The 25,064-nt window shown below is 43.4% G+C and overlaps 2 long non-coding RNA genes across 3 annotated transcripts in view; both read left to right on the forward strand.

Moving 5' to 3' along the window:
• Positions 1-11,881, forward strand: part of LOC130251292 (uncharacterized) — a 30,950-nt gene extending 19,069 nt beyond the window's left edge. The window contains exon 5 of the long non-coding RNA XR_008840124.1: positions 11,840-11,881. This is a non-coding gene — a long non-coding RNA (uncharacterized LOC130251292). The remainder of the gene's footprint in view (positions 1-11,839) is intronic.
• A 1,071-nt stretch (positions 11,882-12,952) lies between these two features.
• Positions 12,953-22,320, forward strand: LOC130251293 (uncharacterized). 2 transcript variants are annotated; one of them, XR_008840126.1, is made up of 5 exons: positions 12,953-13,115; positions 18,272-18,392; positions 18,474-18,584; positions 18,659-18,765; positions 21,834-22,320. It is a non-coding gene; the product is annotated as an uncharacterized LOC130251293 (long non-coding RNA). The 2 variants fall into 2 exon arrangements; XR_008840125.1 differs by having other exon boundaries at positions 18,272-18,584.
• Positions 22,321-25,064: the final 2,744 nt, after the last annotated feature.

Genomic DNA, 25,064 nt, shown 5'->3' on the forward strand with positions numbered 1-25,064 from the left:
CAGGTCTGGCCTGTGGCTTAGCCAGGGTGTTTGGATGGGTTGATAGTGGTGCTTGGCTATGCTGTGGAGGTTTTGGCATGTTCACCTTGCTGCCAGTGCTGCAGCAGCATGTAGGCTCCAACTGCTTCAGCTACAAATCATTGAGCCCCGGGCCAAGCCATTGGGCTCTGCAGGGGGGTGTGACTGCAGCAGCTGCACTGTACCACTTTGAACATTAAAATATCTTCACTTGTTGCTCAGACTCCCTTGTTTTCCTCTTGCTGGCTCTGCACAGCTTAGTGCTGTCTCAGGAGCCTGTCTCAGCAAAGGTCACCTAAGTCATGTTTCTACTCTCAGGGAACTTTTCTCACCCTACATGGTAACCATGGTGATTTGTTTTCTTTAAAATTCCTTTCCCTTAAGTTCAATGCTATCTTTAGATGTCATCCTGTTTTGACAAATGTCCATGTAGTTCCCGATACTATCAGGGAACTGTGGCATTACAAGGACTGGCTTAAGTAACAGCTGCATAACTCTGTCAGGAATGAATGATGCAGCCCATTCCCTTCTTGGAAACATTCCCATTTTCAGTGATTCTTACTCTGACGCAGCATCATGGCCTGGCTTGCCCAGGTTTTGATCTTTCCTGGTGTTATTATACACAATCTGGTAAACATGAAATCAAAAAAGTTTTGTTATTATTCAAAGGGAACTTCAAATTTGCGGAACAGAAGAAAAGTGAATGAATTTTTTTTTGTTTCTTGGAATATTTTGTGTTTAACCACTGATGCTCTGGATATAGTCACCTGTCTTTCTGTAGATGTGTGTTTTATCAGGGCTAACAACACAGCACCTTTGCTCATTTAAAGTCCATAGTTTTCCTAATGGCTTTCCCTCAGCAGCATGGAAGTGAGCAGGAGACACACCAGTTCTCAGGCTTCCTGTCTTATGTTCCTCAACTCTTGCCTGGGTGATGCTGTCATGAGGACCTGTGCAAATGTCCCCCTGGAGAGATGTTTTACCAGCTATAGGATGAGCACAGAGCAGCAAAGGGGTAGCAAGACTATGAGCCTCTCCTCTGGAATCTCCAGTTTTTAAACACCCTAAGCTTAAGAAGGCTCAAAGTCTGACCATTCAAGTTCATACTTCAGACTCATCAAATAAAAAAAATATTTGAAATATGACCTAAATTATAGACCATACAGTCTAACATCATCTTCAACTAAATCGTAAGGTGCAATTTCCATCCTATAATGGACTGTATAAACCTCAACTTAAAATGGTGAACAAAATGATCCCATCATTACCCAACTGATATAATGCCAGTGTGCATTCAGAGGCACAGAGGTGATCTTTAACATTGCATTTCAACTTTATGTTTCTTTAATTAACTGCATCATACTTCATGTTGGCAAGAAGCTGTAATGATCCCTCCATCCTTCCATCGACCGAACATCAGAAAGTTGCAGTGATAATACTGTCAAGGGACAGACTAGGTCTTGATTTAAGAACTACTCTAAATACCACAAAACAAAATCCCTTTTAATGGTTCAATATTATATACTCAAAATGCTTATGCTGTAATGAGTTCCTTAGTATAAACAGCTGGGACCAAAGTCACTGTTATAGCTGGGTCAAACTTAGTTTTACGAGCAGTGTTTTAGATCCAAATAGCTAAGAGCCTTGAATATTGTGCAGGTGATGGTAGGTAGGAGGTGCAAAATATCAAAAAGTTTGGTCAGTTGTATTTACTTATGAGAAAATAAATACTTGGCTTTGTCTAAGACACAGTGAGGGTTCAGGATGTGTTGGGCTTCCTCTCCAAGGATTGCCTGCATGATGATTCTCAGCTTTTCTCTGTCTGGCAATGTTTGGTACTTACCTGGGTCCAGCTCCAGTGCCCAATCCTCCTGTTTTGCTGCCTCTCACTCAACCCCGGAGCCCTGCTGCTCTCTGCCTGTCTCTCTCCTGATGCTGGCTTGGTGCTAGGCCAGGTCCAGGCTCCCAGCCTGGCCTTAAGCCCGTAGACATCTGTGGAGGCACTTTCCTGGGATCCAGCAAGTAGTGCTGAGGCAACCCAGACTGGCATGCCTCCATGCCCCATTCCCTGCTTACACTTCAGGATGTAAGCCGGAAATGTCTCCTGCATTCCAGGAGACAAGTACTTCTGGTCTGCCCTCAGGTACTGGGCATTAAGCAGAGATGATAAGCAGAGTGGCAGTGCAGATTAGGGCTCCAAAAGCCGTGGCTGTGGTGTAGCTGTCAACCGTGATCTCCTTCAAAATAAGATGAAGTTGCTGAGTCCTTACCCTGTTTTGACCCAGGTGGCTTCATGGACTGAGAAGCTTCATGTTTTTTGTCACCCTGAGCCATTGCAGCTATGCAGGCTGTTACAGTTTCTGGTCTGAATCCTACAGGTCTGCTTCCATGTCTTGCTTCCCTGTTCCTTCCCCTTCTGCTGCCTGTACTCAAGATGAGGTGCAGGGTTTAGTGCCCTGCATGTTCCCTTTCATAGTTAGTCTGACCAGAAATTCCTAAAATGCATAGGCAACTCCACCCTTGGCCTATCTTCCCTGCCCAGAATTTAGAGCATCTTCAGGTGTTTGCTTTTGTTTTGGGTTTAAATATGTGCTTAGCTATTCCTCAGAGCTATCTCACATGCAGGGGTGTGGTGAGGCTGCATAATTTAACTCAGCCTGTGACATTCCACAGATGGATAGCCTGTCTCCAGAAGGCTCCTTTACTTCCTTCATTTAGATTGGTTTAATAGCTGTCCATTTGATTCCCTTACTGCCCCTCTTTTACCTCAAGGAGACTAAGGAGACTAGTCTTAAGTTTGCTGGTAAGGAAAGGAGGGATAAAGGAAATAAACTCTCTCAGAAACAGAGAAGGCTCCTGCCAAAGAGAGCCAGTTTTTCAGAGCACCCCTTCAGCTGTCTTCCCAGGAAGAAGGATGTTCTGGGTGCTCAAATGGAGGCCCAGCTCCTACCCAAACTTTCATCACATGCACTCCCCTTGTCACTTCCTGTCTCCAGAAAAATCCATTGGCCAGGCACAGTGAAAACCCATGCCAGTCACCTCCTTCTCATGTCAGTGGAAGTGATCAGGCACCAAACTTGAGGAGCTTCATCCCCACCCCACTGGAGTCACTGGAAGAAAGAAAGCCTCTGGCTTTCACAGGGTTAGGGTTTCAACCTAACCAGCACTCTCCAGTTCAACAGCTACAGGCCAAACACACCTACAGGATCCACAGCATGTATCTCTAGCAATATGCTCCAATTTCAACGTATTTGCATATAATCTTATCAGTTAGGGTTTTCCACTGAATTTTTGCTCTGACATGATAAGTAATGTTTAAAACCACAAAATGGAAAACAATGTAGGGAAGATATGAATACCTGAACAAAAAGGGCAACCTTTTCTCTCCTGCTGGCCCCATCACCATGAATTTTGGCTTCCAGAACTGTCCCCTGGTGGTCCTAAGGACCATGTGTGACAAGTATGGGCAGCAGCATTCTGATCCTCATGCTTCTTCTTTCTCACTGTGCATTATGATGTGCTGCATGCCAGACACCAGCCCATCACATCTGCATGGAGTTTGTATTCAAATCAGTGACCGAGGTATTTTTTAAATCCAGGACGTGGTGGAACTCCAGACCTCCATAAAGGGAGATCCCATTTGAGAGAGAGTTGTGAGGTGGGAACACACTTCAAGGGCCAGATGCACATGATACTGACTAATATGTCTTTTCCCCCCCAGATACAGCCCTGTCCTAGATGGGTTAAACACAGCCATACAGACTATCTCTTCATTATATCATTTTTCCCCCCCAGAAGCTCTTGATTTGGGATGTATTTCAACTAGTGACCTTGACTGGAAAAGTACCAGATCCCATGCTGTGTATCTTGGGGATACCCTGTCTCATTAATAAGTACCTTCAATTTCAGAGAATTGCCTATTTATTTTGGAAATTTTACCTCCCCTTGTTGAAAAAACAGAGATGAATTGGGATAAATACAGGCAGGAAATGGTTTCCTTGGCAACACTAAGAATACATAAGAACAACCTCATCATTCACTTTTATTCCTTAGATACACTTTTAAAAGAAGTTTGAGCTACATTAAAAGACATCTCCTGTTCACAGCACAGCACCAAAGTCAGCATAAATAATCAGCTCTGATTTCACTTTCAGTGAGACAAGAAATAAGTTCCTTTTAAAAACGGACGAAAGGTCTTAGTTTCCAGGGAATGAAAGCTCAGTCAAAAGAGGAGTTCATTCAGATTCAGTGCTGGTCAGAAAAAAAAGCTGCTTTATGCAACATTCAGCTTTACTGAAGTACAACTCACACTAACAAACTTCCAGCATATCCTGCTCAGAGTCCTAGGTTTTGGTGAAGCCTTGGTCAGATTGACTGTAAGCAAAATCTAATCTAGTTGCGTGACAGTAGTGGGAAGGAAATCCATAAAACTCTTTCTAAGAGCTTATTATTGGAGACATCAAAGCTTGGTGCAATGCAATTTCTATTCCTGTCACGATGCACTAGTACACTCCCCCCTCCCTCACGATCTGCTTGCCATTTCTGCCAGCCTCCCCACATGCTGTAAGGTGCAGGAGAGACATTTCAGCAACTTGGATGACTTTACCTTCCATCTGCAATGGCGTGCCCAGCCTCAGAAGCCAGGGGAGAGCTCACTAGGCAGTCTCCTCACCCAAGTTGGTCTAGTCTGTTGGAAATGTCCTGAGGGAAGGCTGTTTGGGGAGCAGGTTTCAGGCTTAGCCCTGACAGATTTCTACCTCCAAGAAAGCAAGATCTTCCCTTTCTCGTCATTAAAGAGAGATCAGATGGGCCAGCAAAGGTCAGAGTGTCCCAAGGATCTGGCGTTCAACCTGCTTCTTTGTCTCATGTCTTTTCTGCCATCACTTCTTTCCAAACAACAAACCCATACTGTATGTAACACCTATTTTCTTGGTTCTCGTTTGCCTAAGCAGCATCAGATTTTTCTGCAATAATGCTGGGGATTAATTGTAAGTACAGGTACACATCATTATCCACCAGCTGGGGTTTTACTGAACATATTATTGATGCTATGGAAGGAGGACCCATGACATGATGACATGTGGAGGTGATGACAGGGAATGCTTGTGGTCATAGGAGGAGCAGTGGTTTAGCTGGGTGTAAATAAACCACGTGTGCCTCAATGTGTGACTAACATGAGGTCACAGATCTAGGAACAGAAGTGGCAGAACACGAGAAGGTCTCCGGGGCCTGTTTGGTTCATTGGAAAGAATCTGGTCTCATTACACCCCTGAGAACAAGACTGCTCACTGCTCACCATTGCCTGGATGAGGACAGATTGATGGCCAAATGCTTTTTGTTCTAGATGAATGGAAAAACTGCATGGTAGCTGAAAGTGAGGAAACTCAGACAAAAATAAGATGCATTTTTTTTATTGTGAGTATAAGAGTGATTTGACATCAATGACTTCAAATATGATTGAAGTGATTTTTCCTTCATAAGAAAATTAACATTCATGGTGGTTTTGTTAAAGATAGATGACTTCCAGGAGGTCCACTGAACCACGTAATGAGGGAGATCAGAGAAGATAATCACAGTGGTACCTTTCTGGTGCTAGAACATTTTGCATGAAGAGCAGAGCAGGGAGAAGGTAGTCCATTATCATGGCCAATCTGATAGGCTCAGTCTTGGAAGGACTCATGGGAAGAAAGGGGAATATATGGTACATCCACATCCTCTAAGGGCCCTGATATTTGCAGAAGACTGCTGATACACATCCTTCTTTTGCTCGGCCCTCTTTGGAGACTCCCCAAGAGGGAGAGTGTCTTCTTTTTCCAGTCCCAGTTTATTTGGTCTTGTCATCAAGTCGAAGGATTTAATAGTCTGAGATGGATTAATAGTCTTCCGCTGAAGTAGCTCAGTGTTGCCCAGCTGATGGTGCACAGACAGCACACTGTGGCAGGTGATGCTGGAGGAGATTTCAAGAGGACGATGGTGTGAGGGACTGAAGTGTTAATGACTCGAACAATCAGCCAGTTGCAAAAGCAGCAGGGTGCTTTGCTGAGCCAGGTTTACACACCCCAGCTGAAGGGGAGAAGAGGGTTTTTGTGTGTCTGGTGGCAAAACCTCTGATCTGCACAAGAACAGCCCAGGTGCAGAGGGGGGTGCGCTCCCACCTCCAGAGGATAACCAAGACAAACCGGCCCTTGTTTAGCAACAAGCTGGGTTTCGAGCCAGATGGGGGAAATGCCGATAGGAAACACATCCTGCAGAGGTGGGATAATGCTTTTTATCATGACAATGTCCTCTCTTACACAAGTGGTTCAGGTGTAAATCTGCCCTGCCGGGAGGTATGGAGACATTGACATTCACATGGGTCTGAAGGTTCTCATCCCTTCTGGCGGGGCTGAACTGGGCTGGCTGAGAAGCGGCTGCCGGGTCTTAGGGGCACTCAGGAACCATCAAAGACCCCCGGGGAGCCAGACTCACTTTTAGGGGCAGCTTCGGAGAGGACCGGTCACGATCCACAGTGTGCAACGCGGTGTAGAGCTCCCCTTTCCAGGGGAGGTACTTGAAGCTGAGCTTTTATTAACCCCTTGAACTTCTGTGGGCTTCCCCCATATCCCGAAGGACCAAGACTGCGGCCATCACCTGGCCAATGGACATCGAAATTTCAGCAACTGAGTCTTGTTGCTTGATCCACTGATCTTTCCTGTCCACTATCTACTCTTATCCTTTTATTCTTGTCCTTTCTTTTCCTTAAAAATGTTCTCAAGTGATATCTTTGTCCTTTGATACTGTTGCATTTTAACAGATAATAACAAAACTAGCTACATACCTTCTTTCCACTGAAACCAAATTGTTCTAAAAAATAAGCCTGCCAAATATACATATATATGAACACCAGTTATTCAGTGTCATTTAGTTCTAATAGGCCCCAAACAATATTAGCAAGAACCTCAGTTACCCTTGCCTGCAGGGTTGGGTGTAAAATATGGTTACTGGGGGGTCTTGGGATTTGCAAACAGTCCCAAAACCTGAGTCTGTTTCCCACTGATGTTGTGCCACTCTGGATTAGCTCATAATAGGAAATGATGCTGTAGCCAAAGACAGCCCTAAAAACTAATGTAGTCACTTCCTTATCTCTAAGGTTCTGATTAAACTCAGAAATTATTTCTAAACCTGCTTCTGCATTTTCCTTCTAGATTATTGCTAACTTCAAATAAAAAAAAATCTGAAATGCTGCAATACACTAATGATGAAATATAACTGAGGTGTGGGTGGTTTTGTTCTGTAAATGACTATGCATTATTTGTTTCAAGATCCAAATACAACAATTGTATATCGAATTTCTGCTCTGTGGGGTGAGATTGTACCATCTATGTGCTTGGCATCAGGGATGGACTTTACTTATCACACTGCACTTCTTAAACAAGATTCTGCTCAGAGATATTATCTTTGTTCAAGAAGGGCTCAGTGCTGGGAGGCCAAATGAACCAGGTTATGGAGACCAGACTGGATAACCACAGCACTCTCTTTCTGGTTTAAGCAGCAAAAGAGGATTTCCTGAGCATGAGGAACAGGACAGTTAAGAGACGTTGTCTAACATTGTGGCCAAACACTGAGACAAGACCCATCTTCTGAGAAAGAGCAAGAGGAAGAAAAGAGGAGGACTCCTCAGTGGGGAACTTTACAAGGCCCATGCTCCAGGAAGAGCTTCTCAAGGCAGCGTGCGAGCCAGGCAGTGGGGCAGGAGCCAGAGCAGCAGAAGCCATGGGGCATGGCCCAAACTTGCATGATCCATGGTGACAAAACATGTGGAGCTCCTCTTTTGGGAATGAGATCCCTAAGGGCCTGGCTGTGCCCCTACCTGCCCTGGGTGTGTGGAAGGAGGAGGTATATACACTCTCCTGGGCTAAGATACAGCAGGGCTTGGCTGGAGGATTGCTAGTGCCTCTACACCTGCCCTAGCTCTGCTCCTGCCCAGGATTAACTCTGTGCAAAACCCTCACTGATTTCAGCAATTGTTGCCTAAGCCCCTCCGTCTGTGTGTCTGTGCTTCTCTGCCATGTCTATCAATTAAGCAAAAGCCCCAGACATCCTTTTGCTCATACAATGCTTTAATTATAGAGTAGTTTGCTTCTGATTGGCAATGATTCTGCCTGGGAATGGGCCTCACAAGTGGGTGGGCTTTTGAGACCTGGCTGTCACTCGTCTGCCTTGTCCCCTTCTCCATCTGGCTACTGAAGAAGCATGAGGTCTAGCAGACTTTTCCGTTAGAAGTGGACAGGATTTGCCTTCACTGAGGCAGTATCTTTGATTTGTTTCTTTGTTTTATTTCCCCTCCCTTGTGAAAAGGAAATGTCTGATACTCACTGCCATTCTTGGGCTGACACAATCACACCGTGGCACCCGGATCCTCCTGCCAGATGTGCTGTAAAGGAGAGAAATGAGATAGCCATGGCACACTGAGAGCCTGCCACTGACTGCTTCTGCTAAAGGCTGTGGGACTAGGAAAAACATTTCTCAGAAACACCATCCCAAACCAAGATGCTGGAATCTACATGAGGTCTGAGGGGTCACCGTGGGGGTCTGTGCAAAGGGAAACTAGAGGGCAGGGAGCAGACTGGGCCTTTTTGCTCTGAAACCACTGAGCTGAAGTCCAGGGATAGAAATGCAAATGTGAAGAAACTGGAAGTATTTTCTGACTCAACTGTGCGGCTTTGCAAACTACCCTGGGGTCGGGTATGGGTGGAGGAACCTTGGCACTGTTTGTGGTCCTCCTCCTGGCCTGGGGAAAGCCCCTGCCCCCTCTTGACCTCATCTGCCCCTTATCCTGCACTCTGCCATCCCATGGCATCCTGGCTGGCACAAGCCAGTCCCAGCTCAAAAATGCCACAATGAATGGAAGTGTCAAAATGCAGGGTTGGCCTGATATGGTCAAAGGCGACCTGCCACAAGCAGGAGTCAGCCACTGTGGTAGTGGTATTCTCATAAACTTTCCATAGCCAGTGAATCTGGGTTGTGCAGCATGTTCTCCTATGCCAGTTGACCCTTCAGATCCTATCCTAGCCCTTTCCCACATCAGCAAGCATCTAGTGACAGAATCTTTTCCTTTTACAACTATAAACTGCACAGGGTTAGTTCTTAATACCCTGCACTTTGGTTTTGCTTATTAGAATCAGACCGGTCATAGTCATTCAACAGTGAGTATTGCCAAAGATCAAATATTTTGTGGCACAAAGATTAGGAGCTGAGCACATTTTTGATGAAACTCTCCCTTTCTTCAGCAGCCTGTGGGTTTTTTGAGCTATTTAGATTCAGCCACTAGAGAGCAAACTTCTTCTTTTTATCAAATGGCAATTTATATATTCATTTTAAAAAGAATGGTACAGTTTTCCAGGCTAAAACCCATGAAAATTGAAAACAGCTCTAAGTTTACAGAAGGAAAAAGAAGCTTGCTTGCTTGCTTGCTCTTTTTATCTGTCTTTTTCTCGTTCTCTCTTTCTCTCTTCACAAGCTGTGGTTTAGGAAGACAGAATAAATGAGTGTGTTTTGTTGTAGTGAAGGCCTCTGTTAATGACTGCTGAAGCTCTCCTCCTTCATGTCGATCACCAGAGGTAATTGTTCATCCTGACATTTGGCAGGCTGTGTGAGTAGAATCTCAAAAGGAGGCCTTGGGGTGCCAATAGGCAACATGTATGCAGTTGTGCCAGAGTTAGAGAGTAGGGGATCTGCAAACTATCAGGATTATACCCATTAATATTGAGGGCTGGGCTCCTTAGACCATGTGGTTTAAGTGCCCTTGAGATGTGAATGCAAACAGGTTGGAGAAGTTGAATCTTTCTTGAGCCATGGGCTTTCATTTGTCCCTTTGTCCTTCACAGCTAGGACATTCCCTGCTCTGATGATGAGGTCAGGTATGGAGATAACATGGTTTAACAGGAGACAAGCCCCAGGTATGGACTGGAACTGTGCTGTGTGTGCCAGGCTTGCCAGCCCAGATAGCAGCAGCAGGAGGGAACTGGCCTTTCTGGGAACCTCCCTCATATGGCCCAGAGCACAAGTGGAGTAAAGCTGGTTCTGTCAAGATCTGGCAAGCCACATCAGCACCTGATGAAAATCAGCCCTTACTGGGAAAATGGAAGGGGATTTTATGAAATACTTAGTGTTGTCATTAGTGTGTACACAGTGGGTTATCTCCCTGCCTTTCTTTGTGAACTGACCAGCTGCAGGTGCATGCTGTTGCCTAATGTTCAATGAGATTGAACCTTAAGTGCCCTTTTGGTGACTCATAGGCATGATATTAGGTCCCATGGACTGACATGGACCTTTACAAAAGGGTTCTCCACTGAGCTGGATATGGCTGGGTGATATGTGATTTGACTGCTCAGAGGACAAATCCTACCATTTAATGTCCTATTGACATTACGAATTATCCCATGGGGTGATGTGGCCCAGGTTTAATCAATTTAATCCATTGTACCAAGGTGGGAGCTAGTGTTTTAGACTTAAGATGCTTTATAATCCTTGTGCTACGTTCATCAAAATGAAGTGGCTATGAAATGAATTAGTTGTACCCCTATCACATGCTATGAGAGACTCTACAAGCCAGATGTTTTTCCAGGTCCCCAGGCATCTTAGGATTTTGGACTTAGAGAAGCTGTGAGAGTCACAGTTGGAAAATCTCACCAGGTCATTCTATTACTATGTAACTCTTTATATTTCCTGTGAAGCCACTGATCTTGAGACCAACTACATCTTGGCCAAGTGTTCTACAAATGCAGGCAGCAAGTAATAAAATCCTCTAACTTCCATCTTGGGAACATCAGGGTGTTGGGGAGTTGATGAGTCAGTTTGGAGAATGTGGTACCTCCATCCCACTTTTTGATGCAACTTAGCTACAGCTATGACTTCAAAGATCCATCACTTCAGAATGTGAATGACTTCTCTGTAAGGCCACAGAGGTACAAACTGAGAAGTGAGGATAGAAGCAGCATTGGAGTGTCCCACACTGCCAGGCATCCAGACCACCACAAAGGGTTGGTTATTGAGCTGCCTGAGCAGTGGTCAGAGCAAGTGTGACATCTCCTCTGACCGTCTGCTAATACCTGCTTTGGTCTCCTCTGTAAATATCTAATAACCCCTTGTGAAGTGTGGCTTTAGGCAAGCTTGCTTTACCAGTGAAGCTCCTACCTGGTGCTCAGGTTAAAACCAGCCTCTGGACAAAGTAAACAGCTCCCAGGACACATTGGCAGCAGCTGCACAGCTCATGTCTTTGTTCCGTGTTTGACAGCCCAGTGCAGTGTCAGTATAAATCCAGCCCTTGGCACATTCAAACCTCTTGTACACTCTTACCTGCCCAGCCAGATTTTAAAACTGTGTCAGAAGCAAAAGCTGATTATCAGCTTAAGCAGTGCTGTTTCTCCTCTTTGGCTGTAAACATTGGGCACAAGCAGGGGCAAAACTAGCACCTTGTACTTTTTCTAGAAGAGACTTCTGGATAGGGACTGTTTAGGCTCTCAGCATCTACTTCATTGATAGGTACATCAGTAGCTTTAATAGCATACATTTAAGAGTGCTCTGTGCAGCTTCCATGTAAGGAAAAAGATTTCTCTCTTTTTTAAAAAAATAAGGCCATGATGATTTTTATTCTGTGTCTGAAAACCCATTTTCTGCAAATGTTTATGTGTCTACAATTACATCCCATGAACTCTTAATGGAATGGTTTCCATGCTTTTCCTCAGGAATTCTTTTAAATGTCTGTCATAAGTGATTGTTTTAAAAAATACTTCGTGGTTTTGAGCATCTTCTTGTATTTTCTCTATTCCTTTTGGGACAGGCTGCATTGCTATTACTATGCTGTGGTTGCTGAGGTGTCCATCCACAGCAGGTATTGGTGCTGGACCACCCTGGCACCTGCATTTTGTGTCTCCCATGAGTGAGAAACTCTGTGCAGGGATGGGAAGGAGATGCTTGTCTGGCACCATGGGGGAAGGACCATGCTGGTAAGCTGTGGTGGAAGTGCAACTTCCCATGGACTCTGCATGACTTTATGGCTTCCGTACTCCAGGCCCTGAGCTAAAGCACTTGTCTGTATTTCTCTTGGGTTTTTTGGTTTGGAAATTCTTTGTGTGGGGAATTTCATTCTTGGCTTCTGTTCATATTAAGCACTCTTTTTACCTCCCTCTTTACACATCCCTTCCTTTCACATGAGAAATATATTAATTTTCATAACTTTTCTGTCTGTCTCTCTGCCTTAAATTAGACAGCCACTTTCCTTGTCTCTAACCATCTCCATAGTGCTATGCTTTTCCATTTATTTCTTTTTTTTTTCTTCTTTGTGATTTCTTTCTGGAAGACATGGCGTGCAGTGAAAGTTTACTGATTCTGGAAAAGAAGATAGAACAAAATAAAAACTGGACTCTATCTTGCTTTCTTTACTCTTCACATTCAGGAATGTTCAGTTATTTGTCCTTCAGCCAAACCTGTGAATCTCTTCCAAGGCCTTATCTTTGTTTCTTGCTTTGAAATGAAAATTAGAATCTCTGTTTAGAGGAGACTAAAATCAACATGCCACTGCTGTCTGATGTGCTCAGGTCAGTCTGGGGTCTGCTGCAGGGTCCTCTGTGTGGGGGGTACTCTAATGGCATTTGGTGTCATTCCCTGTTTCAGTGGGGTAAGGCTGGTTGTACGTGACCTCGAGCCTTGCTTAGCAATTCCCTTGTGCAGTTTTAGGCTTAAGCTGGCAATTAGAGCTGTTCTTCTTTCAGTGTGTCAGCATGCTTGTCATGCAGAGAGCATTGCTGTCTTGGAGTGGTCCCAGACCTAGCCTGGGGGGAGCAGAGCAGGGAAAGGAAATGGGGTGCAGAGGGTGGGGGGAGAGGACAATCACCTCTGGCATTATGAAACTTATGCCCTATAAAATACTGCAATTATATTGTTTTCCAAATCCAGTGGGAACTGTTGTTTTTCAAGCAATAAATATCCCCCTGCAGTGTTGGCAGCCATAATATGGCAGCTCTGACAACCTGATAGTGAAACTCATTCTGGTAACATGAAACAAGACTGATGTTAGTGACTTTCTACAGCTAAGCTGAGAGAAACAGTCAAAAAAGGTAAATAAATTAAATGTTCAAATTTGTTTTCCTTTCCCTTTTAATAATATCTTTACAATAAATCCAAGACCTTCACTAGCAACATGTTTTTGTTAACATTTTGACAACAGAGCCTTGAAAGATACAGAAGGAACCACTAATAACTGATAGACAAACCCAACAATTTTTGTTAAGAGTGATGCTCATTTTTTGTACTTCAGACTTTTCAAGGCAAGATGATATAGGCAATCTTTCATTCTTTGAACACTGGCAATATTTTCTTTTCCCATCTCTCAGCTGTTTTGGTCTAGGATATAAAACACATTCTATTGGTATTCCTGTAGCAGAAATTCAAATGAATAGCAAATACCTAATAACCAAAAAAACCCCAGAATTACATGATTAAACTGGTTCTGATGCAGCAAACCTTACTCAGCTTTCAGCAGCACTAGAGTTAGATGCTTCTTCATACAAATAGGAATGAATGTGCAGAGCATTTCACTGTTAATGCTGTACATAAGCTACATGCATTAATGTGCTACAATAACTGAACCACTTTGTTCAGGAAACATATTTACAGCTTGATTGATTGAATAACAGGATTTGTAAGTTAGGTTTTCACATTTATGGAGAACTATCCTTGTGCAAAATATCCCTACTTTGATGCAACCTTGGACTTTCAGGTAAATTAGTCAGGTCTGTGTATGCAAACAAACTCATTAACATATGTTAGACTAGATAATAAAATTGCAGTACAAATGTACCAGGCTACCTAAGTAGTGATGTGGACTTGTAGTATTCCTTGGGAAAACCCTTACCACAGTGTACATCTTGCAAACCCAGGTGGATCTCACAAGCCCCATTTTTCTCACAGACTGTGAGTTGTACACACATCTCTTGGCCATCATCACTGCAGATCCCAGCCTGGGCTCTGACACTAAAGACAAGGGTAGACCTAAAGGAATATAATCTCATCTAGTTAAAAGAGATGTATTTTGCTCTCCAAACCATTTTTCTCTAGGCTTGAACACCAACTGAGTGCCATTGTTACCCGGACATTTTTGAAATATATCCATAGTTCTCACACTAAGTCTTAGTTGGCAGGCTATGTGATGAAGTAGTTGATACCAAATTAAACCTTTGGGTTGTCTTCCTCTGTGTCCAACAATTTTGTAGCCACAACTGACTTCAAGATGTGCTTAAATGTGAATAAAATTTGCAACAAAACCTTCCCTGTTGCAAGAACCTTGCATACACATTTGTAATTATTAGTGCATTACCAGAGATGGTATCACAGACATAATAAAATGGTTTATTTTATTTTCCTGCCAGCACATGTGAGTGTCTTAATTGTGTATTGAAGATACTGTTAGAATCCTCTCTGTCGTGTAAATACACTCACTGCCTAGTAAATATTAATGCTGCATTCTGGCTCCAGCTGTGAGAAGATTTTATTGTTGTGTTAGTGGCTTTCATTAACCTCCAAAAGGTTTCACAGCGTCTACTCTATTTGAAACATACAGAGCTGCTGCAAGCAAGGGCTGCTACAAAGAAAATTATGCACTCTCTTTCATTGTTTTTAATTTAGTTTGTGCCTCTTTAATGCTTTGGAGTCACTTTCTATGAAATTCCAGAGGCAGGGAAGGAGCTCCCTGGTACTTTTTAGCTCCAGTTTTCAGCAGACAGTGTTGAAGTAAAAGGAACGTATGTCACGTCTTCCTATTATTCTCCCTAATTGTCATGGCAATTTACCCACAAGCTGACATGATAGCCATGGAGGGAAATGGAGCAAAACCTTGTGCATAACTCTGTGCTCCAGGAAACCATGGAGACATATGGTAAAGGGAGGTTTGGTGTCTGCTGGGCTGCACTGCAGGGGCTCTCCCGTGTGAGATCAGCTGGCAAGGTTGGTGGCCTGTCTTGACCTTCCTTCATGTAGCTGATGGAACAAAATCCTGCTCAGCTGTCCCTGCCATATCCCTTACAGCAGGGCACAGCACTGCGGAGTTACCCGAGCTGCTGGGGCTGAACCTCTCCCTGCCTGCTGGAATGGTGTCCTCGGGACTGGTGTCCACCCTGTGCAGGATCCAGGTCCTGTGGTGCCCATACCAACGTGGCTCTTGATGGTGACAGGCTCACCAGTGTTTTCAATTAAAAGGTTGTCCTAATTCCCACATCATAAAGAGTGGGTGACCTTGTGCTGTATCCCTCCCTCCTGGCTCTGAAGGGGTTTTCTGAGGAAGTGAACAGCAATGATGTGGTGATCCTATCCATTCCCTTGCCCAGGCCACCACAGTCAAAAATATTTTGGTAGTGTGAGCTCTGGTCTGTGCTACTTCATAGGCAAACTCAGAGGAAAGGGTTTTGCAAGAAGGTAAATCTTTGAGCTTGGGTGGTTGCTTGCTGGGAAAAACCCAGTTAATCTTGATGTTCTTTTGCCCTGTGATTTGACTTTAAAACTTGAATTAAATATGCCCAGCAAGCATTGACTTCTGAGCTGGGAAACTGGGCACTCTCCTCTCTCAGTGAAACATCTGGGGCCATTAGCAGTGTCTGCTCCACAGTGAGGTGGATAGATCAGCTGAGATACATAACATCCATCTTCTCCTGAGACTTCTGTCCATGAGAAATCCAAACCATTGCACCCTGGTGGATAGACTGTTTGGACATGGCTGCTTTTACTGATGGTGGCTATGTCTGGATTTGAGCCAGTTTCTTGGAGCTAAATTGCCAGTCCCCAGTGTCAGATAGTCTTCTTTAACTTGTTGGATGTTAGTTTTCAACCCAAAGGGCTTTTTTCTGGGAGCCATTTTTTACAACTTCGTGCATTGGTGAGGTTGAGCTCTGTTAGTAAGCCACTTCTCACATGGAGGTCACCATCATCTCTAACCTCCTTTACATAAACCTTAATTAAAAACCCACAATACCTTTGCATGCTGAAGAATAAGTCTTGTTTCTATTATTCAGAAATTACCACATTTTCAGCTGATCTTTTAAGTGGTTCCTAATAAAATTGTTAGGATTGGAAAATCTTCAATAACGTTTTTAAATGCAGCCCAGCTACACAGTAATAAACTCAGCTTTTAACAGTCCTCATTTATAACAATCCCAACAGCAAGAACTAATTTTCCCTCTGATAATGAGGCCTATTAGCAGGACTGTTCACACAGGGCTGACCTGGATTCAACAGTCATATGATATTTTTTTTTGTTATTTTCAAGGCACATTGTGTTTAGCAAGTAAACATACAGCTTTCCCTCTTGTTCTTGTCCCTACTTGTCTCTTTAATGATTGTTTGAAGGTTACTAAACGGAAAGCACAAAAGTAAAATGCAGTGATGTTCTATGCAAATAGCAGCTTTCTTCATTATTCTGATGCAGCTAATTGCTGAACCCCGCTACAGTGTGTACTTTCACAACAGGAACATTCATCCTGTTCCCACTGGGGTTTGTTATGGTGAGAATACAACACTTCAGCTTTTAGTATGGGCAAAGGACACGATTATTTGGATATGTTGACAGTATTTATCATTCCACACAACTGCTTGCTTTAGGCTGCAGAGCTGGAAGATGTCTCCTGAAAGCAGTGGTGCAATCTGACTGCTTCCCACGGAGGAGGGTGGGTGAGCAGTTCCCACCAAGTTTCCTGCACCAGAACTTGCAGTGTGCCCTCTTTGCCTGGCTCCATACAGGACCATGGGAGCAGATCAGCACAAGGGCTCTGCCTGTGACCTGCTCATGGCTCCTGAGTGAAGCTGACTTGGCTTGAGGCTGCAGGACAAAATAGATGCTCCTGGTCCAGGCATCTCCCTGACACCAGGCAGCTCTAAACATGTGTCCTTCATGAGGCATCCAGCATCTTGCAAGGATGAGCTTTGCACATACCTGCTTTCTGCTGAAAGGGACATCTCATCAAGGAGAAGTTAGACTTGGTCCTATTGCCCTCTTGTGGCTGCCCAAAAGAGACCACAACTGTCACTGTCTCACAATTGTACAAGTGGTACCTGCCCATTCAAGCTGACATTACTTTCCTATAACTGAAAAATGCAATATTGGTTCCCTGGGAGCTGCTCTGTAAGGTAAGGTGGAGCACCAGCCAGGAAACTGACACTTCTGAAAGGGACATGGGGTGCCATAGCAAGAGACCAGGCACAAAGGCGTCTCAGGCCAACCCTTCCTTCCCTCCTCCTCCCTCACTGTCACAGTTGCCTTGTGGCTATTTTTCAGTGTATGGCAATGGGAAAAATGGTTTGGCAGAGTTCTCCAGGGCTCTCATATCCAAAAATGACCATGAAAAATGCCCTGGTAATGCTGACAAGACACCCTTTCCTTACTGTCAGACCTGGAATGAACCCCATGCATTATTAATAAAGCATAGAGCAGTGGCATTTCCATTCCTGTAGCACATGATGTGCACGAGGTGGGGAGGTCACTCTTGGAAGGTTTCACCAAAAAAAAAAAAAAAAAGGTTAGAAAAATAACTAAAACAAGGGAACTAGGAGGAAAGATGGGAAAAAACCCCAAACTCAAAAATAAACAAACAAACAAACAAAAAAACCCCATTGTAACTGACCCAAGGTCTTAATATCTGTCTGTCCATGCTTGTGGATGTCCTGGGTTCAACTGCACCTACCTGAGCTGCTTGCTCTTTCCTGCTGCTCTTGTGAGGCTAGCAACATGTGAGCAGCCTGCACACCTCCCTGGTCCTGCAGCTGGTGGTTATGCCTACAAATAGCTTGAAAATTTACTCTGAGATACCTAAAAGGACCATCAATATAATCAAAGCAAGCTTGCATGCAAGTTAAATCTTCTGAGAACAAGTGGTAATGTTATTTGGTTTTGGGCAAACAGGGCAATAAAAGCCGAGATGTTAAATGAAAATTTGCTTGCTGTATATTGGCCTCAACACAGTGTTTTACTCAACATAGCCTGTGCCTAATGGAAAATCTTGGCAAACAGTTAGAGCCAGGACTATAATATTCATAAACTAGCTGTGGCTTTCAGTGTGATTTTTCTCTGTGAAAGCCATGCAAGAATAAAAAAGGAAGATTCAGTAACAGTGTAATTGTGTCACATAAAGACCACTCCTGGAAAGCCATTTGAAGTTTTAATGTTTTAAAATGAATACTGAATTCACTTATCCTTGATAAAGCATGTGGTTCCTTTTTCTGCTCCCAGGTGCAGATGTGCTAGTGCATGGAAGGGGCAGAGCAAACACCATTTGCAATTCAAGTGCCAGTAGACCCCAGATGAGACTGTCTTGTAACCACTTCCATGGTATTATGCAGCTTGATTAAAGGTAAAAATTATCCCTCCAGTCTGATGTTTTCCAGTGACTACCAAAGATGTGACTCTAAGCTCTCACTAATGAAAACATCAGCTCTCCTCAAGGCAACAGAGGCACACACTGACATCAAACCACTGAAATGGCACCAAATCAAACTGGACTCTTGGAGTTGGCCATCACATAGTCCTGGTCTCATCTGATAAAGTAGGGCATTAAAATATGTGGGGTTTCTTATAAAATCATCACCCCAGAGGACCAAGAAAACCTCTTCCCTCTAGGGCCAGCCACAGCTGTGCTGTCTGTATGTGAATTCTGGGCTGCCAGCAGGGACAGACATGATGCATGGGGGCTGCTGGGTTGAGCTGTGCATGGAGCAGATGTTCAGGTAGGTTTGTTTCTTTTGCAGGACTGAGTTCCCAAGATTGTCCCTGGTTTAACCTGATGGGCCCTGATGGTCAGCAGCATCCCAGACCCACCTCATGCTTTCTGGGCTCTTAGTCATCTTATTTTCAACTTGACATTTGATCACTAACAACAGCAGGCAGTACAGGACATGACATATATTTAGTTTCTGGAGAAATTATCTATTTTACATCCATAGTTCTACCATCCTCTTGCTCTGCTGCCTGTCACTGCAGTTCCCTTGGCTCTAGAGTCTGTCTGCATCCAGTCCCATACAGTGTATCAGTTTTTGACTATTTGAACTCATCATCCTTTTTCTGAAGCCACAGGATCAGTTAAGCTATTGAATCACATCTTACAGTATTTATTTCCATTCATTATCAGGGAACAGGAAGAGGGTTGTTATAAAAATGAGTTGCATTCATTGTCTGTCCTCAGCTGAGGATCTTTGATATTTCTGTATTGGTGCAGCTCAAACATAAACAGTATTGCCAAAGAATTGCCAGGATCAGATGAGGCAAGTTGCCATTTGAGAAGTCCCTTGCCATGAGACAGGTGTTTTTCTTTCTTCATCCAAAATGCAGCAGGAAAAGTTGAGCTTGTTGCTTTTCTCAAAGACAGACTTTTTTCTTTGCCATCCAATGGAAGAATTGCAAAGGTTTTAACATGAATTTAAGAAAAACACAGGACTGAATTGTTGAAGTTAAAAATTACCGAAAATAGGTGGGCATTTATTTCAAGGGAAAGTTCTGTAATATTGAGCTTACTTATAAAAGGATAATGGCAAGCTTGTAAAAGGAGTCCAAGGCTTCTCCAAGCATGCCTGGAGCATCAGATAATGTGAAGGGGAAACAGCTGGTGGTTTCTGCAGCAGTAGCTAATGCCTGTGTGTGATTTAGTGGCACAGTTTTGAATATGAGATCTGCATGACACACAAAGTATTTAATGATGATTCAGAGGCCACCATGGACCAAAGGTCACTGATAAATAATCCAAATTTCCATTAATATTTTATAATCCCTGCTCTTGGCAGCAGAGGGGCTGTGTCTTCTTTGGATTTGTACAGCCACTAACACAATGGGATCTTGTTAGTGTCTGCTACTCCTGTTGTTCGTGACTGGATTTCTTCAATACCAGTCATTTAGGTTATCCCTAAATAACCACAGAAAATGGAAACACTTGATAAAAAAGTGACCTTTCTTGTGGTTTCCACCTGAACATGGGGACTTTCAGCAGTGACTGGCATCTTCTGTTAGTGGAGTTTGATGGGAGTTCTCCTGATGGTTTCACAAGAGGCAAATGGAGGCCATTCAGTCAGCCCCAAAATTTGTCCTTTCCGTGTAGCACAGGAACTGAAGGATCTACATTTGACAAACAGAAGAATGGGTCCCCCCCAGGAGACTCCACCAGGCCCTGAGTCTCTTGTGTATGCACAGGGATGGTAAGGGACACTGGGTCACCCCCTGCTCCTGTGCTTTCCTCATGCTCCTGACACGTTGGAAAAAGCAAAGGCATCTCCCTCTCTCTCACCTCTAGCTGTGTTTTTCTAACTAATCATCTGAGGAACAGACTTGTGAGGTGAATGGAGAATGACCCCAGCCTTGTGCGTGGGCAAGTGTGATGCTGGAGATGGATTTTGTGACCTCAGTGACCTGATAGCTCAAGCAAGCTCTGCATGGGGCAGGCTGGTGCTAATCCATACCAAACTGTTCAAGGCACAGCTACATTTCAGGGTGCACTGAGCCAGCCATACTGCACACGTTGCATGCTCGTGCTTCTCCTGGTGCTGCTGCAGAGCCAGGCTGTGCCCCTGTGGCTCCATCTCAGAGAGGGCAAGAAGTGTGCTTTCCTTCCTCCACCATGCCTGGTTGTTGTAGGGGATTTCTACATTGGCCTGAGTTGGCAGCCTTGAGATTCTGGTGTTGTAAGAGGGCTGGGAGCTTTATGGGGAAGGTTAATGTAAGGTGTAAGCTCACTTCAGCTGGGTCACTTTGGAATATTAATGAGTGTTAAGGTCAGAATATTAATATTGTCAGCTGTGCAAGTGTGCTGCTTCTAATTCATGATGAATATGCTGAAGAACAGCGCCGTGGCATTGAAATACTTCTGTTTTCTACTGGAAATATTCAATTTTCTGACTGTATTACTTCGACATGGAGTAGAAAGTTTGTCATGACTGGGAATGTGCACTGTCCTTCCCTGCTCAGGAAAGGCACACAAGCAATGAAATCTCTGAATTGTTTGCATTTAGTAGACCCAATAAGTTTTCTAATCAAATAACATCTATTATTTTTTTTTCCTCTAAGAATTAAAAGACTGTTTTAGTTAATGTGGGCATGAATAATAGCTTTTTCACAGTTATATTTGCCGCTTCTGTTTAATTTCTCTGAGATGACTAATTGTTTTAAGAGCTGTATTCCCAGAGCAAAACAAACAGACAAACAAACAGCTCCCCTCTGTTTCATTCCCCAAAGCTTAAACCAGCCCAAATAAGGACAAAATAGATTTTGCCATCTGTAACTGTAAGTTTCCTCTTCCACCAGACTTTTGCTTGAAATAGATAAGGTTTTCTGTGCATTAGCAATTAGGGCACTATCTCCTTTTCCACAGATCTGAATCAACCATCATCCTAAGCCAAGATCAGAGACATAAAAAGTGAGACTGAATGCAAGTTCAACAAAGTAGAAATTCTAGTTCAAGGAGCTGTTTATGAATTCAGACTTCCTTTATTAAATTAGAAGGGAAAATTCTCCCAGGATCCAGCAGTCTCCAGTGAAAATGTGTTCAAGTAATTTTGTCAGTCTACAAACTCTCTTTCCCTTTGGCATTACTATAAGTAAAACAGACTAACAAAAATACCTTGTTTTATGAGAATGCCTGAGTTGTTACATGGGTGTCTGCTTTAGTAGCAGGCTGCATACTCATTTTTTATGATGCAAAAGGCTGTGTCCCTGAAGGACTTCTCTTTAGTCCATAAAGCCTAGCATTTCTTTCCTTGTGGTGCTGGTCTAGCTTCCTAAATTTGTTTTCTTTCCTTTGCCATTTTTCCAGACACTGCAGCTCAGAAGGATGCTGTTGGCAAGTGATCAATCTGCAGCAGGTACTGGGGTGCCAGGGAGATGGCAGGTGATTGAGCAGGGCACTTTCCCAGAGCAGACAGAAGAGTTCCTCCCTGCCTGGCATAACCCTCACCTGCCAATAACCCACAGGTGTGGTGGGAGTGTTGGCACACGGACAAAAGAAGGTCCCACTCAAAGTTTCTTCTCTCTGTTGTGTTCCTGCCTGAAAAGTGATGCCACATGGAAAAACAGTGGCAGTGCATTCAAGTTGGGTGAGTTTTATCTCACAGAATTCACATTTTTTTTAATTTGTAAAAGAGTTATGCTGTTGCTGGAGTGATGCAAGGATATCTATGGGAGGATCTGGATAATCAGGCTCAAGCTCCTTAAGTGTCACAACTTATTGAAGTATCTAGCTCTCTGCTGTTTAAAGAGGGGCCAGAGACAGTGAGACACATGAATTTTAGACAGACAGACTTAGGGAAATGAGTCCTGACATGGTGATAAACTGCTTTCATGTCAGTCATGCTGCTATTTTGGAATAAACCCTTCAGATTGCTGGGACTTTTATGCACTGGTAAGCAACAATATTAAGGAGTTTGTGTCCCAGTTAAATAATCCACATCGTTCTCTTTGTTTTATTCCATTTCCCTCTGGTTTTTCTGATAGTCAGTGACAGCAATTTCCCAAGTGCTTTCAGTGTGGAAGTACACTGATGCTGAACCTCATCAGCCTGCTGCAAATACATTGATATTCAAGCAGTGACTCCAAAGCACATTCCTGAGGAGGGTGAGACTAAAGCCAGCAGGCAATTCTTCAAGACCTGTTTCTGCAACAGCCCACAAAGGGAGCCATCTTGGGAGTGGGACAAGGTAAAAAAAATATATGCAGAAAACACTGCTGTGGAAAACTTTGGGTTGTGCAGTTGGGTTGTGCCATCTTACTGGGGGAGATCTGTGCCACTTCTTTTTGTGCCCTGGAAGGATTTGGACTTTCTCAAAAGAAAAAAGTATTTTCACACTGATACTTCAAGGTGATTGAACCATGTTGGGATGAATTAACTGATGTGAACATTGCTGAAAAATCCCTGCCAGTAGGGTATTAACTGCTTTCTGAAACAGGGAATGCAGCTTCTGTATTCATGGACTTCAGTGCTGCTCCATTGCTCTGCCCAGTATGAGTGTCCCATTTACACTTTTAGTTAGTTGAATTGAGAAGGAATATGGAACTCTTTCACCATGCTCTGCATAGCTGAATGACCAGAAGAAGGAAAGGTATATGGAGGATGCTGAGGCTTAGCAGCAGCTTTCTAAAATTTCTGCTTATAGGAAATGTTGCCATCTCCAGAGGAGGAAAGACATTTGGTTTTCATCAGGGAAACAAGAAATGAGAGTTCCCAGGGCTTTTCAGACAGGAGCCATGACATTAAGCTCTGCTCTACCTGTGGCACAGGGAGCATATAAGACAGTCAAAACCCCCAAAACCCAGAACAGGTCAGTGCAGTGATAATGAGACTGATCTCTGCCACTGGCATAGCCCTGTGTTAAAGCAGAATGAAGTCACTGCATGTGCAGCAGCTGAATCTCGAGGATGTTCATCCATTTCTAGCATGCATGAGGTTGCACTACCCCTGTATTTCAGCAAAGTTGTTTGCAGATTAAAGAACTGTAAAAAGGAAGGCAATTTTTGATATGAAAAGGTGATGAACAAGTAGAAGTTTAAAATGATAGAGCACGTATCATAGTGCAGCAGATATTTGGTGCAGGCAAGCCTTAGGCCAAAGATAGAGAGCAGAGAAGCACCACAACTATCCATGCATGAGTGATAACAGAGGCCAACGTTTTCATGTATGGAAATCTCCAGAAGTACTAAATGAGGAGCCTGGAAAAATCTACAGATTTATGAATATTATTAGCTGTGAACTTTAATTACACTGACATTTAAAATGAACAGAAATGGCACTTTAATTGCACTGTAGCCACACTTTTATTGCATACATTTAAATAAATTAGAATGAGGTTAGATCTTTACTGTGCTGTTTGGGACCAGTTCAGGCAGTTAGACATTAAAAAATATGGAAAATAAAGGAGATTTCAGAGCTGCACCTCAGCTAAGGAAAACTGGTTCAGTAGTTCTCTCTCAGTATCACAGAGGAGCAAAAAAAAGTTCTCCAAGGAGTTCCAGGCACTGTATTCTAAAGTCCTCTCGGATGAAACTGCTTGTGGGCTTTAGATAGATAGATAACCTTTTCTGTGATGCTATTTTCAAAACAGATAGAGGTTTTTCAAGTACAACTTTTTTCCTATACCCTTGGTATAGGAAAGGTCTCACACCAGCCTCCAAAGTATCTGAGACAGCTATCCTTGGAAGTAATGGGCTGGATGCTGGGTGGCACTTCATATCCAGCATGGGAAGACTGTTGAATTTACAGATCTGAGTATCTGACATTATCTCTCTGTGATGCTATGCTACAAACCAGACTCCTCCTGCATTTTAATTTTTTGGTTGAGAATGCTGATATATGGAGGTCTGACACTGCACTTCTTCCTTGCAAACTTTCTTCCTGTTTGTGGAAAGTTGTTAGCAGGAAATGAAAAATATTCTGCTGTTTGATGAACCCTTAGAAGATATGTTTTCTTAGCAGTTCAGGCACTGAAGAACTTTATTCAATTCTTTAGTTTTTAACTGTCTCTGGGCAAATGACTCTATCTCAGTGGTCTCGACTCCGCTGTGCAGCAATAATGATTTCAGAATGGAGCTCTCAGCCTCAGCTATTCAGCTGTAGAGCCATACTAGTCCTTTAGACATAAGCATTACTTGTGATCAGACATACTGACAAGCTGGACTACATAAGACTTGCTTGCTTAAAACTTTCAGATATGGAAACTACAGGTTTGTGCAGTTTCTGTGCTACAGGCTAAGACTTTGAAAGTTTGGAATGGACTATTGCAGAGTCCTCTGGGGACTGCAGTATTTTGTTCCTTGTCCTAAACATCTGTCTGATGCCTTGAGTAGACAAACCTTAATTCTGCCCTCGTGTTTGACAGCAGTACAAACGTCACTGCTCCTGTCACTGAGTAAGCAATCATGCTGATAGTGCTGATATGCATACATCATATGATGAGCAGGTGGGAAAGTATCTGAAAGAAGTGCATTGATGGCCTCCTAGAGAAATGAGTTGTCAATTTAATTTTAACTTGGGAAATATTTATGAAGGAGACAT

This window comes from Oenanthe melanoleuca, chromosome 3 (assembly GCF_029582105.1).
Source record: "Oenanthe melanoleuca isolate GR-GAL-2019-014 chromosome 3, OMel1.0, whole genome shotgun sequence".
Classification (NCBI taxonomy): domain Eukaryota; kingdom Metazoa; phylum Chordata; class Aves; order Passeriformes; family Muscicapidae; genus Oenanthe; species Oenanthe melanoleuca.